This window comes from Globicephala melas, chromosome X (genome assembly GCF_963455315.2).
Source record: "Globicephala melas chromosome X, mGloMel1.2, whole genome shotgun sequence".
NCBI lineage: Eukaryota > Metazoa > Chordata > Mammalia > Artiodactyla > Delphinidae > Globicephala > Globicephala melas.
This window is the reverse complement of record NC_083335.1, coordinates 15480517-15495919: the sequence shown is the minus strand read 5'-3', so window position 1 is coordinate 15495919 and position 15403 is coordinate 15480517.

Below are 15403 nucleotides of genomic sequence, written 5' to 3'. Positions count from 1 at the left end.
GGGTGGGTGGGCATTTATTTTGCAGTGGTCCTGGAGGCATAGGCTAACAATTAAAGTAATATGCAGGTCAATACTTCGTTAAATATTTACCCTTCCATACTTTGTTGGGCTTTTTTTTCACCTTGCAGTTGTTGCTGAGACAATACATTGTGTTTCATTCACAATAAATTTCTAGTATCTGAGTCTGACTCTTTCTTACTCTCACCTCTGAGCCTCAATTTCCATATTTGCAAAATGGGAATCACACCTTGCTGTCAGGGATATTGTAAGAATCAAGTGTGGTAATCTGTGTAAAGTGCTTAGCACCCAGGAGGTACTGAAAGAATTAGTACACCATTTCCAGAATCCATATATTGGAAAAGAACATTGTGGCTTGGTTTAGCTCTTCTCCCCACCTGTCCAGACCCCACTCTCACTTCATTTCTTTAGACTTCTGTCATAATATCAACCAAACGTTTGTTTCCTTTCACAGGACCAGCATATTTCCTCAGATATTACTGGACTTCTCTTTGCAAACCAACCTCTTTAATTCTGCCATGATGCCAAGAGGTAGCCCGGCAACTCAGACCTTGCCTTGCTCTGAGCCGCTTTCTTTTCTGCCCAACTCTGACGCCTTACATTGAAGCTGATGGGGCTCGGCACCAAGTTTGGGCACCAAGAGGGTGCTTGTCAACTGGCAGTGCCAAAAAGTTCTCCTCTCTTTCCTTGTCTGTATAAGGTCACTTCTTTTCTGGTCAGTGGTTAATTTGTTGAAAATCAGGTGAAGAGTTTTGACAGTTGGGGTGGGGGAGGAGTGCTAAATATAAATACGAACCCTTCTAAAGTATGTTCAAAGACACTTCTAACCTCTAGCTTCATAGATACCTCTGGTTCCTCTATTGCTTTATTAGCACAGGTTTTATCCAGAAGGTGGCATCACAGAACCTGAATTTCACTCACCAAAGGTTAAAAGAAAATCCACATTTCTTTGTGATTAGAAACTAAAGAATGTAGCCTTTAGACAGCACATTGCCATTTCAAAGGCTTTTTATTTATCCCTGTAATTGGCTAAGTTACATTAAAGCTGTGAAAGACGGGGTGGGGGGGGTGGGGGGGGTCATGAAGTTTTCCTACCCGGTGAGAACCTGAGGCCTGAGATACTTAGAAAAACCTGTACCCAAACCAACATTCCTTCACCAAGTGGCATGACGGTGACCAAAACTGGCTTATTTGCTAGTCAAACAACAGCTGTGAAACTTAATAGTAACTGTGATGCCTTCTTCCCCTTCCACACACACTTGTGTCCACTGCCCATCAAGGTCATGTTGGGTGACTTCACTGGAGGGAGGGGTCGGGGAGACCTAAATGGATGGTCTAATAGGTAAAACTACTGAGCATTGGCACTTAAAAATAAGTCACAAGGTTGAAGATTCCAAAAGGGTGACCCTCTGATTGGTGCCATTCTCAAAATCAGGACTCTGAGGGAAAGAGAAAGTAATTCTCCGCTGAATTTGAGATGGAAACTGGCTTGCTGGTTCTTTCCCAGGAGTTCATTCCTAGGCCAGCCATGTCACTCAGCCCCATGAGACAGGTACTCAATGAATGTCTACTGACTGGTAGGGATGTTAATGTTCTATACCTTCTTGCTGTAAAGTATTCCTCTGGATATATACCCCAAGTGGGATGGCTGGATCAGATAGTAGATCTATTTTTAATTTTTTGAGGGACTTCCATACTGTTTTCCATAGTGGCTGTACCAATTTAGATGGGAGAACACATCTTGAACTAAATGGGTTTCATGACTGGTTCTCCCGTCCTTTTGATTGTCTGTTCTTTTAGGGAGAGGAGCTATAGAGATTAGAGGCTCAAAGGGGGAAGGACTTCCCTGAACAGGAAAGGTGGAATGACTAGATATGGTCCATCCTTGGGGTGCCTAAAGCCTAGTGGTGGGGAAGGGGCTGGGAAGAGTGACGCTCTGCAGAGCTGCTCTCAGAGCATGAGGAGAAAGCAGACAGGAGGACATCATGGGCCCTCAATGTGAAAGGTGCATTGGACTTTGTGTGTTCAAGAGTGTCTCCTGAGAAGCAAGAAGAACTACAGTCCTGCAGCCTGTGGAACAAAAACCACATTCACAGAAAGATAGACAAGATGAAAAGGCAGAGGGCTATGTACCAGATGAAAGAACAAGATAAAACCCCAGAAAAATAACTAAATGAAATGGAGATAGGCCATCTTCTAGAAAAAGAATTCAGAATAATGATAGTAAAGATGATCAAGGACCTCAGAAAAAGAATGGAGGCAAAGATTGAGAAGATGCAAAAAATGTTTACCAAAGATCTAGAAGAATTAAAGAATAAACAAACAGAGATGAACAATACAATAACTGAAATGAAAAATACACTAGAAGGAATCAATAGCAGAATAACTGAGGCAGAAGAACGGATAAGTGACCTGGAAGACAGATGGTGGAATTCACTTCTGTGGAACAGAATAAAGAAAAATGAATGAAAAGAAATGAAAACAGCCTAAGAGATCTCTGGGACAACATTAAATGTAACAACATTCACATTATAGGGGTCCGAGAAGGAGAAGAGAGAGAGAAAGGACCCGAGAAAATATTTGAAGAGATTATGGTCGAAAACTTCCCTAACGTGGGAAAGGAAATAGCCACCCAAGTCCAGGAAGTGCACAGAGTCCCATACAGGATAAACCCAAGGAGAAACATGCCAAGACACATAGTAATCAAATGGGCAAAAATTAAAGACAAAGAAAAATTATAGAAAGCAGCAAGGGAAGAACGACAAATAACATACAAGGGAACTCCCATAAGGTTAACAGCTGATTTCTCAGTAGAAACTCTACAAGCCAGAAGGGAGTGGCATGACATACTTAAAGTGATGAAAGGGAAGAACCTACAACCGAGATTACTCTACCCAGCAAGGATCTCATTCAGATTTGATGGAGAAATCAAAAGCTTTACAGACAAGCAAAAGCTAAGAGAATTCAGCACCACTAAACCAGCTCTACAACAAATGCTAAAGGAACTTCTCTAAGTGGGAAACAAAAGAGAAGAAAAGGACCTACAAAAACAAACACAAAACAATTAATAAAATGGTCATAGGAACATACATATCGATAATTACCTTAAACGTAAATGGATTAAATGCTCCAACCGAAAGACACAGGCTTGCTGAATGGATACAAAAACAAGACCCATATATATGCTGTCTACAAGAGACCCACTTCAGACCTAGGGACACATACAGACTGAAAGTGAGGGGACGGAAAAAGATATTCCATGCAAATGGAAATCAAAAGAAAGCTGGAACAGCAATACTCATAGCAGACAAAATAGACTTTAAAATAAAGAATGTTACAAGAGACAAGGAAGGACACTGTATAATGATCAAGGGATCAATCCAAGAAGATATAACAATTATAAATATATATGCACCCAACATAGGAGCACCTAAATACATAAGGCTCCTGCTAACAGCTCTAAAAGAGGGAATCGACAGTAACACAATAATAGTGGGGGACTTTAACAACTCAATCACACCAGTGGACAGAACATCCAAAGAGAAAATTAATAAGAAAACACAAGCTTTAAATGACACAATAGACCAGATAGATTTAATTGATATTTATCGGACATTCCATCCAAAAACAGCAGATCACACTTTCTTCTCAAGTGCGCACAGAACATTCTCCAGGATAGATCACATCTTGCGTCACAAATCAAACCTCAGTAAATTTAAGAAAATTGAAATCATATCAAGCATCTTTTCTGACCACAATGCTATGAGATTAGAAATGAATTACTGGGGAAAAAACGTTAAAAACACAAACACATGGAGGCTAAACAATACGTTACTAAACAACCAAGAGATCACTGAAGAAATCAAAGAGGAAATCAAAAAATACCTAGAGACAAATGACAATGAACATACGATGATCCAAAACCTATGGGATGCAGCAAAAGCAGTTCTAAGAGGGAAGATTTTAGCTATACAAGCCTACCTCAAGAAACAAGAAAAATCTCAAATAAACAATCTAACCTTACACCTAAAGGAGCTAGAGAAAGAAGAACAAACAAAACCCAAAGTTAGCAGAAGGAAAGAAATCATAAAGATCAGAGCAGAAATAAATGAAATAGAAACAAAGAAAACACTAGCACAGACCAATAAAAGTAAAAGCTGGTTCTTTGAGAAGATAAACAAAATTGATAAACCATTAGCCAGACTCATCAAGAAAAAAAGGGAGAGGACTCAAATCAATAAAATTAGAAATGAAAAAGGAGAAGTTACAACAGAAACGGCAGAAATACAAAGCATCCTAAGAGACTACTACAAGCAACTCTATGCCAATAAAATGGACAAGCTGGAAGAAATGGAAAAATTCTTAGAAAGGTATAACCTTCCAAGACTGAACCAGGAAGAAATAGAAAATATGAACAGACCAATCACAAGTAATGAAATTGAAACTGTGATTAAAAATCTTCCAACAAAAAACGCCCAGGACCAGATGGCTTCACAGGTGAATTCTATCAAACATTTAGAGAAGAGCTAACCCCCATCCTTCTCAAACTCTTCCAAAAAATTGCAGAGGAAGGAAAACTCCCAAACTCATTCTGTGAGGCCACCATCACCCTGATACCAAAACCAGACAAAGATACTACAAAAAAAGAAAATTACAGACCAATATCACTGATGAATATAGATGCAAAAATTCTCAGCAAAATACTAGCAAACAGAATTCAACAACACATTCAAAGGTTCATACACCGTGATCAAGTGGGATTTATCCCAGAGATGCAAGGATTCTTCAATATATGCAAATCAATCAATGTGATACACCATATTAACAAATTGAAGATTAAAAACCATATCATCATCTCAATAGATGCAGAAAAAGCTTTTGACAAAATTCAACACCCATTTATGATAAAAACTCTCCAGAAAGTAGGCATAGAGGGAACCTACTTCAACATAATAAAGACCATATACGATAAACCCACAGCAAACATCATTCTCAATGGTGAAAAACTGAAAGCATTTTCTCTAAGATCAGGAACAAGAAAAGGATGTCCACTCTCACCACTATTATTCAACATAGTTTTGGAAGTCCTAACCACGGCAGTCAGAGAAGAAAAAGAAATAAAAGGAATCCAAATTGGAAAAGAAGAAGTAAAACTGTCACTGTTTGCAGATGACATGATACTATACATAGAGAATCCTAAAGATGCCACCAGAAAACTACTAGAGCTAATCAATGAATTTGGTAAAGTTGCAGGATACAAAATTAATGCACAGAAATCTCTTGCATTTCTATACACTAATGATGAAAAATCTGAAAGAGAAATTAAGGAAACACTCCCATTTGCCATTGCAACAAAAAGAATAAAATACCTAGGAATAAACCTATCTAGGGAGACAAAAAACCTGTATGCAGAAAACTGTAAGACACTGATGAAGGAAATTAAAGATGATACCAACAGATGGAGAGATATACCATGTTCTTGGTTTGGAAGAATCAATATTGTGAAAATGACTATACTACCCAAAGCAATCTACAGACTCAATGCAATCCCTATCAAAGTACTGATGGCATTTTTTATAGAACCAAAAGAAAAAATCTTAAAATTTGTATGGAGATGCAGAAGACCCTGAATAGCCAAAGCAGTCTTGAGGGAAAAAAAAAAGAGCTGTAGGAATCAGACTCCCTGACTTCAGACTATACTACAAAGCTACAGTAATCAAGACAATATGGTACGGGCACAAAAACAGAAATATAGATCAATGGAACAGGATAGGAAGCCCAGAGATAAACCCACACACCTATGGTCAACTAATCTATGACAAAGAAGGCAAGGATATACAGTGGAGAAAAGACAGTCTCTTCAATAAGTGGTGCTGGGAAAACTGGACAGCGACATGTAAAAGAATGAAATTAGAACACTCCATAACACCATACACAAAAATAAACTCAAAATGGATTAGAGACCTAAATGTAAGACCAGGCACTATAAAAATCTTAGAGGAAAACATAGGAAGAACATTCTTTGATATAAATCACAGCAAGATATTTTTTGATCCACCTCCTAGGCTAATGGAAATAAAAACAAAAATAAACCAATGGGACCTAATGAAACTTAAAAGCTTTTGCACAGCAAAGGAAACCATAAACAAGATGAAGAGACAACCCTCAGAATGGGAGAAAATATTTGCAAATAAATCATCAGACAAAGGATTAATCTCCCTAATATATAAACAGCTCATGCAGCTCAGTATTAGAAAAATAAACAACCTAATCAAAAAATGGGCAGAAGACCTAAATAGACATTTTCCAAAGAAGACATACAGATGGCCAAGAAGCACACGAAAAGCTGCTCAACATCACTAATTATTAGAGAAATGCAAATCAAAACTACAATTAGGTATCACCTCACACCAGCCAGAATGGCCATCATCCAAAAATCTACAAACAACAAATTCTGGAGAGGGTGTGGAGAAAAGGGAACCCTTCTGCACTTTTGGTGGGAATGTAAATTGACACAGCCACTATGGAGAACAGTATGGAGGTTCCTTAAAGAATTAAAAATAGAATTACCATATGTCCCAGCAATCCCGCTACTGGGCATATACCCTGAGAAAACCGTAATTCAAAAAGACACATGCACCTCAATGTTCATTGCAGCACTATTTACAATAGCCAGGTCATGGAGGCAACCTAAGTGCCCATCGACAGATGAATGGATAAAGAAGATGTGGTACGTATATATACAATGGAATATTACTCAGCCATAAAAAGGAACGAAATTTGGTCATTTGTAGAGACGTGGATGCATCTAGAGACTGTCGTACAGAGTGAAGTAAGTCAGAAAGAGAAAAATAAATATCGTATATTAACGCATATATGTGGAACCTAGAAAATGGTACAGATGAACCGGTTTGCAGAGCAGAAATTGAGACACAAAAGTAGAGAACAAACGTATGGACACCAAGGGGGGAAAGCGGCAGGGGTTGGTGGTGTGATGAATTGGGAGATTGGGATTGACATGTATACACTGATGTGTATAAAATGGATGACTAATAAGAAAAATAAATAAATAAAAAATAAACATAAAAATGTATGTGCACTCCTGTACAGTTTGAAAGATCTCTTGATCCCTCTGGATTTGAATTTGCCCTCTCAGTCCATCATGCTGGCTGCAGAAGCACAATAAATGGGTTACTGAGTGTCGCCAGCCAGGCTGCCTCACAGTTTATATTTGGGTTGGTCTTCCGAGCTTCCCTTGCGTCTTCTTACTCATGTGCAGGCCTACTATACTGCTTCTTATCGCCTTTGGAAAAGAACAGCAGCAGGCTCGATTTAGTGAATCTTAAGGAGATTCACTGATTTGCTCAATCTCCCCGCATCAGTCAGACACAGAAGCCTTCCAGAATGCTGAAAGGCCTGTTGTAGACTCTACTCTAGTGATCATAGGTTGTGCAGTCAGGGTACTGAGCGGCAGGATGTAGGATATAGTTAAAGGCAGGAAGTGAGCACCTGTGCATCTCCTCCAGAGCTCAGAATTGCTGTGTTGTATACTGACAAATTTGCTAAGAGGGTAGATCTTATTCAATCTTCTGTCATGTTCTTATTACAAAAATAATAATAGTACTAATTAATGAGGGTGGAATGAAACTTCGGAGGGGATGAGGATGTTTATGGTATAGATTATGGAGTTGGTTTATGGATGTATACTTATCTCCAAACTCATTAAATTGTATACATTAAATATGTACAGCTTTTTGTATGTCAGTCATACCTTCATACCTCAATAAAGTGGTTTAACAATAATGATAATAAAAACCCTCCCATGATTACAGATGAGTGCTCCCCCTCAAGTGTTTTTAGATTTTAGAACTGAAGGGAAAGAATGCTTCTACATGGGGAAATGGGTAATGCCATTTATTGCTTCTGTATTATTGTTTTGCCTTGGTTTTTCTATGTATATGTAGCATTTGGACTGGTGGTGTATGAAGTGAACCTTTAGTCCATAGGATTTTGAATTTCATAGAATCACAGCAATTCTACAGAAGCCATGAACTTCACCTGGAGGACTCCGGCTCAAGGAGTGGCCCTGTGGCATCAGCTATGTGTCATTTGACCAGAAATTGACTTTGGGTACAAATGTACTGTATTTGTATTCCATAGGGTGGAAGGCAGTATCTCAGGTCGATTGGTCTCTCCAGAAGGCCCCTTTTCTCTGAGACTTTCCCACAACCTTCTGTTTTCTGTGAGACTGAGTTCCCTGGCCATAGCTACTTGGTTTGATACTTTTCATCTTATCCTAATTGGGCCAGCCATACTTTTGTTATATTTAGAGTTTGGGACTAGACCCCAAGAATGAGTGATAGCCTGCAAAGGCTCATGTATAACCTTTCACTGCAGAGAATATGAAAAGACATACTGTTGAGTTTCCCTGAGCTAGCCTCATTTCTGTGTCTTTAAAATGCATTTGTTGCTTAAGTTTCTTGCATTTTGTAAAATACTTGTGTACTTCTAATAAAATTCATTTGCTTCAGAAGATCACACTTGTAGATTTTTATTATTCACGATGAACACCAGCATGATCAAGGAAGCTGTGGCTCTCTCATGTGCATTGTCACCTGAACCAGGGCAGAGCTCTAAGCTATAGAATCTGATGCATTAAGAACAGGAGCTGGTGGCAGGGGAATGGAGTCTCAAGGTCATGGTAGAAGTTCCCCCCTTTGTTAAGCTCTCCCCTTTATTTAGGGGAAGAATTCCCCTAAAGGCTATAGGTAATCTCATACCTCCCTGTGAGAAGTGATCCTTTCAGGCACTTCATGAAGGCCATAAATGCATATTTGGGGATGGTGGAGGAATCTTCCGATACTCCCAAGGGTAAGGCAGAGTGACCAGCATGGTTGTACAGAAGATCAGTTCAGAAGTCAGTAGGACCAAAACTAGAAGCATCAAGCACACAATTAATTCCTGGTGAAGCCTGCATTAGAATCTTGGTCCCTTGTGTCTGAGGCATCTTTCATTACACCACACCGCTAGGTCTTTTTTATTTTAACGTCTTTATTGGAGTATAATTGTTTTACAATGGTGTGTTAGTTTCTGCTGTATAACAAACCACTAGGTCTTATAAAGGCTTTGTAAGAGCAGAATTAAATTAGTTAAGTGGGTAGAAGAATTTTTTTTGCATTGTTCTTTAAACATATCAATACAGTTTCCAGTTCTAACTGGAATTAGACATGCAATTAACTAAAATTGGGCAGTCTGTTCTGCCTGTAGATATGCTGCGTGGTTGGGTAGTTTCTCTTCCTGGGATTTCATAAAGGTGTCAGCAACTCTGTTCTTGCCATCCAGTCTAGAGGGTCCCAAGCTGCAATGTCTCATTTCCTGCCTGAGAGGTTCATCAGTGTGTAGAGTTCAAATCACTTCTCTTTTCTCCAACTGCAGCTGGAACTTTATATCCCTTTTATTACCCTCTCATGTTACAGAATGTGTGTCACATAAGGCTGTGAGCCATCTCCCATTGGCCCTATTTCAGGACACTGGGTATTATTTTACCTGAGGCATTTGCGTTTAAACTTTACCAAACACCATGAAATCCCATTACCACTCTGATCTCTACATTCCCAGGCCTCACCTGAAGCGCATTCCGCGGAGGCGGGCCCAGGGCAGGGGTGGGCGGGGCCATGGGTCGTACCGGCGCCTGTACAGGCTTCGCCCTCAAGGCCAGATGATTGCCAGTGCGCAGGCGCAACATGAGGGACGAGCTAGGGCCGGAGGGGGCAGAGGAAGGGGGTGTGGGGAAGGGGCGGGGCTAACGGCCCCTGGTGGAGAGGGGGGTCAGAAGCGGGGGGCGGGGCCTAGGTTTCCTAAGGCGGGCGGTGGGTGAGGGGCAGGGAACAGGGGAGGAGCCCAGGACTGTGTCTTATATGATGGGGGCGGGGCCCGCTGCGCTTGGGGCGGGGAGGACCAAGTACTCTGGAGCTGAGGAGTCAGCCAGGGGCCCACCCTCCCTGCCCTGCCCGCCACTCACTTGCCCTTCCGAGTTCCTTGGCCGACCCTCAGTCTCTGGACGCGCCTTGAGTGAGGTTCTGTGAAGCATTTTCCTGCTTATTCATGCATCTCTCAGCCAGAGATTATTGGCACCTAGGCTGCAGGTGTTGCCAGCAACATTAATGGGGAAGCCCCAATATTAGCCAGTGTAATCCAGAACAGCATGTTCTAAGAGTGCACCATGACCAGGGAATGTAAGGAAGGTTGGATGTTAAGAAATATCTTAGGGCTTCCCTGGTGGCCCAGTGATTAAGAATCCGCCGGCCAATGCAGGGGACACGGGTTCGAGCCCTGGTCTGGGAAGATCCCACATGCTGCAGAGCAACTAAGCCCGTGCACCACAACTACTGAGCCTGCGCTTTAGAGCCCGCGAGCCGCAACTCTTGAAGCCCGTGCGCCACAACTACTGAAGGCCAGGCACCTAGAGCCCGTGCTCTGCAACAAGAGAAGCCGTCGCAACTAGAGAAAGCCCGTGCACAGCAACGAAGACCCAACGCAGCCAAAAATAAATAAATAAATAAATTAATAATAATAAAAGAAATCTCTTAATTCGCTATATTGAAAGACCAAAAGAAGATAAACATATGGTCATCTGCATCCATGTTGAAAAGATAAAAATGAGGGGTTATCTGATTTTACCTGAGGCATTTTGCTTTTAGTCTATTACTAATACCAGAAAATCGAATTACCACTCTGATCATTAAGTTACTTTCTCTAACATCATAATCACATATATGTGCATAATTCACTGTTTACTTAGGGCAATGACACTGCAATTCCTTTCATAAATCATGTGGTTTTATGAGATAATGCTGCAGGCCAACCCCTCTGGATGCCCACAATAGCTCGACCCAAAGAGGATGTGGCTCCTGTTGTTCCATATTAAAGTATTTCATTAATTCATGGGTTTGGAGTTGGAATTTTAGTTGAAGCCTTTTATATGTTGTTTCTATATTGGAACTTTTTTTTAATGTTGGGGGTAGGAGTTTATTAATTAATTTATTTATTTTTGCTGTGTTGTGTCTTTCGTTTCTGTGCGAGGGCTTTCTCTAGGTGTGGCAAGCGGGGGCCACTCTTCATTGCGGTGCGCAGGCCTCTCACTATAGTGGCCTGTCTTGTTGCGGAGCACAGGCTCCAGACGCACAGGCTCAGTAGTTGTGGCTCATGGGCCTAGTTGCTCCACGGCATGTGGGATCGTCCCAGACCAGGGCTCGAACCCGTGTCCCCTGCACTGGCAGGCAAACTCTCAACCACTGCGCCACCAGGGAAACCCTATATATTGGAACATCTTAGTTTCACTGATTTTATAAGTTTACTTTTTTGAATAAATAGATTTAGTATTCATGAAGGTTTTATACATTAAGACTATTTTTTTCCTTCCCAAATCTGCTCTCCCTCTGTCTTCCTCCCCTTGGTAAATGACAGTTCTTTTCTTCCTATTGCTTAGGCCAAACACCTTGGTGTCGTCCTTGACACCTCTGTTTCTTTCATGTCCCACATTAACTCCATCAGCAAATCTTCAGCTCTACCTTCAACATACAACCAAAGGGGTGCACATTCAGGGACAGGAGGAATTGCTGTGGCCTTCTTTTCAGTCAGTCTCCCACAGTCTGTATATGGAAGTATGAACCAATGCCTAGAGCAGAGTCTTACAAACAGAATATGAACTCATAAAAAAACATGAGGGAATATATAGAAACAAAGTCTGTATGTAAGGTATGAACTTACTCAAGGTGTATGAATCCCTTCTAATCCACTGGCGTGAACATCGAATCAAAAATGGGTGTAAAGGAAACATCTGTGGATTTGCAAGGGGTTGGAATTTCAGCTCAGCCTTCTCTCTTCATACCCTAAGAGGAATAGAAAATAAAGGGAATCTCCTTTCTACCTCTAGGAGAGTGGAAGAGAAAATAAACATCTAGCCCATAACTTGAATGTTGTGCAAAATTCAGATGCAGGATTAGAGTTTTAGACTACTGTCTGGAATCAATAAAACTTTGTGATTGATGGAAGAAATTTTCACAATTGGGGTATGGGGAAGCCATTCTGGCTCATACGTGATTTGGCTTGAACTTTATGCCAACTAGAACAGCCTATTTTATGACCTGTTTATCATGCATTGTACATTTGCTTTAGCCATTAAGAAAAGAATTCATTATCCAGAAGTAAAGTATGTCCACTTTGAAGATAGGGGTAAATGCCACCCCGCTCCTATGATGCTCATGCTAGTACTCCTTTTTTTCTTTAAACATCTTTATTGGAGTATAATTGCTTTACAATGGTGTGTTAGTTTCTGCTTTATAACGAAGTGAATCAGTTATACATATTCATATGTCCCCATATCTCTTTCCTCTTGCATCTCTCTCCCTCAAACCCTCCCTATCCCACCCCTCCAAGTGGTCACAAAGCACCGAGCTGATCTCCCTGTGCTATGCGGCTGCTTCCCACTAGCTATCTATTTTACGTTTGGTAGTGTATATATGTCCATGCCACTCTCTCACTTTGTCACAGCTTACCCTTCCCCCTCCCCATATCCTCAAGGTCTGTATCTTTATTCCCGTCTTGCCCCTAGGTTCTTCATGACCATTTTTTTTTTTTAGATTCCATATATATGCATTAGCATACGGTATTTGTTTTTCTCTTTCTGACTTACTTCACTCTGTATGACAGACTCTAGGTCCATCCACCTCACTACAAATAACTCAATTTCGTTTCTTTTTATGGCTGAGTAATATTCCATTGTATATATGTGCCACACCTTCTTTATCCATTCATCTGATGATGGACACTTAGGTTGTTTCCATCTCTGGGCTATTGTAAATAGAGCTGCAATGAACGTTTTGGTACATGACTCTTTTTGAATTATGGTTTTCTCAGGGTATATGCCCAGTAGTGGGATTGCTGGGTCATATGGTAGTTCTATTTTTAGTTTTTTAAGGAACCTCCATACTGTTCTCCATAGTGGCTGTACCAATTTACATTCCCACCAACAGTGCAAGGGGGCTCCCTTTTCTCCACACCCTCTCCAGCATTTATTGTTTGTAGATTTTTTTGATGATGGCCATTCTGACCGGTGTGAGATGATATCTCATCGTAGTTTTGATTTGCATTTCTCTAATGATTAATGAAGTTGAGCATTCTTTCATATGTTTGTTGGCAGTCTGTATATCTTCTTTGGAGAAATGTCTATTTAGGTCTTCTGCCCATTTTTGGATTGGGTTATTTGTTGTTTTGATATTGAGCTGCATGAGCTGCTTGTAAATTTTGGAGATTAATCCTTTGTCAGTTGCTTCATTCATGCTAGTACTCCTTTAAAGATAAGGTTCCCTTCCCAGATACCAAGGTCATGCTGACTCACTGCGTATGTGCTAATCTGTCCCTTTTGAAATCTTGAAGGAATGTACCCCTGTCATGTTTGTGTTTGATGGTTGTTCTTTGTTCTGAAAAGATATAAAACTGTGATGAAAACCATGCTTCTCCAGAGCAGCTTCTCAGAGTTAGTGATAAGCTGTTCCCTAGGCTATAGTCCTCGGTTTGGTTCAAATAAAACTCTTTTCTCTTTCTATTCCTGTTATAGATTGTTTATTGATTATTTATGTTGACATGATGATAAATAAGGCATGGCTTGGCACCATTTGGGTTAGAAGTGGCAATGCGATATGAATTAGCGTTCCGAGCAGGTTCAGAATATTGGTTCTTGTTTTGGTTCCAGTGTTAATAAAAAGGACAACACCCCCCAAAGTGTTGGTCATCACAGTAATACTTAGGATATAGACTCAGAGTGGCCTTGGCTACCTTCTAGTTCGGTAGCCTGACTTGGGTAACCCGACCCCCCCACCCCAAATTAATCTGTTGAAGCCCTAACTCCAACGTGATTGTATTTGAAGATAGGGAGTTTTGGAGATAATTACATTTAAAAGAGTGAGGTCATGAGGGTGGAGTCCTAATCCAATAGGATTGGTGGCCTTGTAAGAAGAGGAAAAAAGAGAGAGACTTCTTCCTGCCCACACACATAGAAGAAAGGCCATGTGAGAACACAGGGAGAAGGCAGTCATCTGCTGGCACCTTGATCTTGGACTTACCAGCCTCCAGACCTGTGAGAAATCGATTACTGTAGCTTAAGCTATCCACTCCATGGTATTATGTTTTTACAACATGAGCTGACTAAGACACCTAATCTAGGGTTTTCCTAACTGATCTAGGAAATGCTGGTGTGCCTGGACCGTTAGAAGGTGTTGGTTCTATGGTCAGACACTTTGGAGGATGTTGCATAATATTAACGTCTCTTGGAAATCCACAATGTACATTAGACTATTAAAGGCTTTCAGAGCCCTAGAGTGAGAAAACCTGTTTACCATTGTTGGAGGAGCACCTTTTTACGTCTACATCACAGATTCCTTACACGGGGTCTTTGGAAGCACTGATGGATTGATTTTTGTTTTGTTTTGTTCTGTTTTGTTTTGCGGTACGCGGGCCTCTCACTGTTGTGGCCTCTCCCATTGCGGAGCACAGGCTCAGGACGCGCAGGCCCAGCGGCCATGGCTCACGGGCCCAGCCGCTCCGCGGCATGTGGGATCCTCCCAGACCGGGGCACGAACCCGTGTCCCCTGCATCGGCAGGTGGACTCTCAACCACTGCGCCACCAGGGAAGCCCGGATTGTTTTTGTTTTATGCACATGTCCAGGCCTTGACTCTGCTTGCTCCACACCTACTGAACCAGAATATCTAGGGGTGAAGCACGGGCATATATATTTTTTCAAAGATCATATAGATAATTCTGGTGAGTGCCTCTAATTATGAATGACTAAAGGTATACAAATTTTTGTGGAGTTGAATTTAGGAACTACTGATCTAGGACAACACCCTCGTTTTATAGGCAAGGAGATTAACATCCCTGTAGGGAAAATGACTTGCTCAAGTGTGAGCACAGAGCAAATATTTGAACCGTTTTTCCTCCGCTATAAATAACCCCTAGGTGGCAGTCTATGCCTTGGTTTTATTCTGTGCCTGCACAGGCAGAGAAGTTGAAGGATTACTGAATGAATTTGAGCCTTGAAATGAAACCGTTAGTCAGTCAAGTGAGTGTCATGAACCAGTGCCTTGGACCAAGCAGTTCCTGGGCTGTTTTTGTGTATTTCTCACAGGCCAGGTCTCCGACCTAAGAAGAAGAGAACTGAGGGAAGGTGAAGTCTAGATTGGGAAGGGAGAGGTGAGGGGGCAGCAGTACCTTTCCCATAGAGCCTACTGTGGCCAAGAAGCCAGCGACTCTGCCCACAGTACCAGATCCTGAATCCTGAGATGGGCAGAAGTGTATGTCAGGCTGAGACAACTGGTTTTCCCAAGC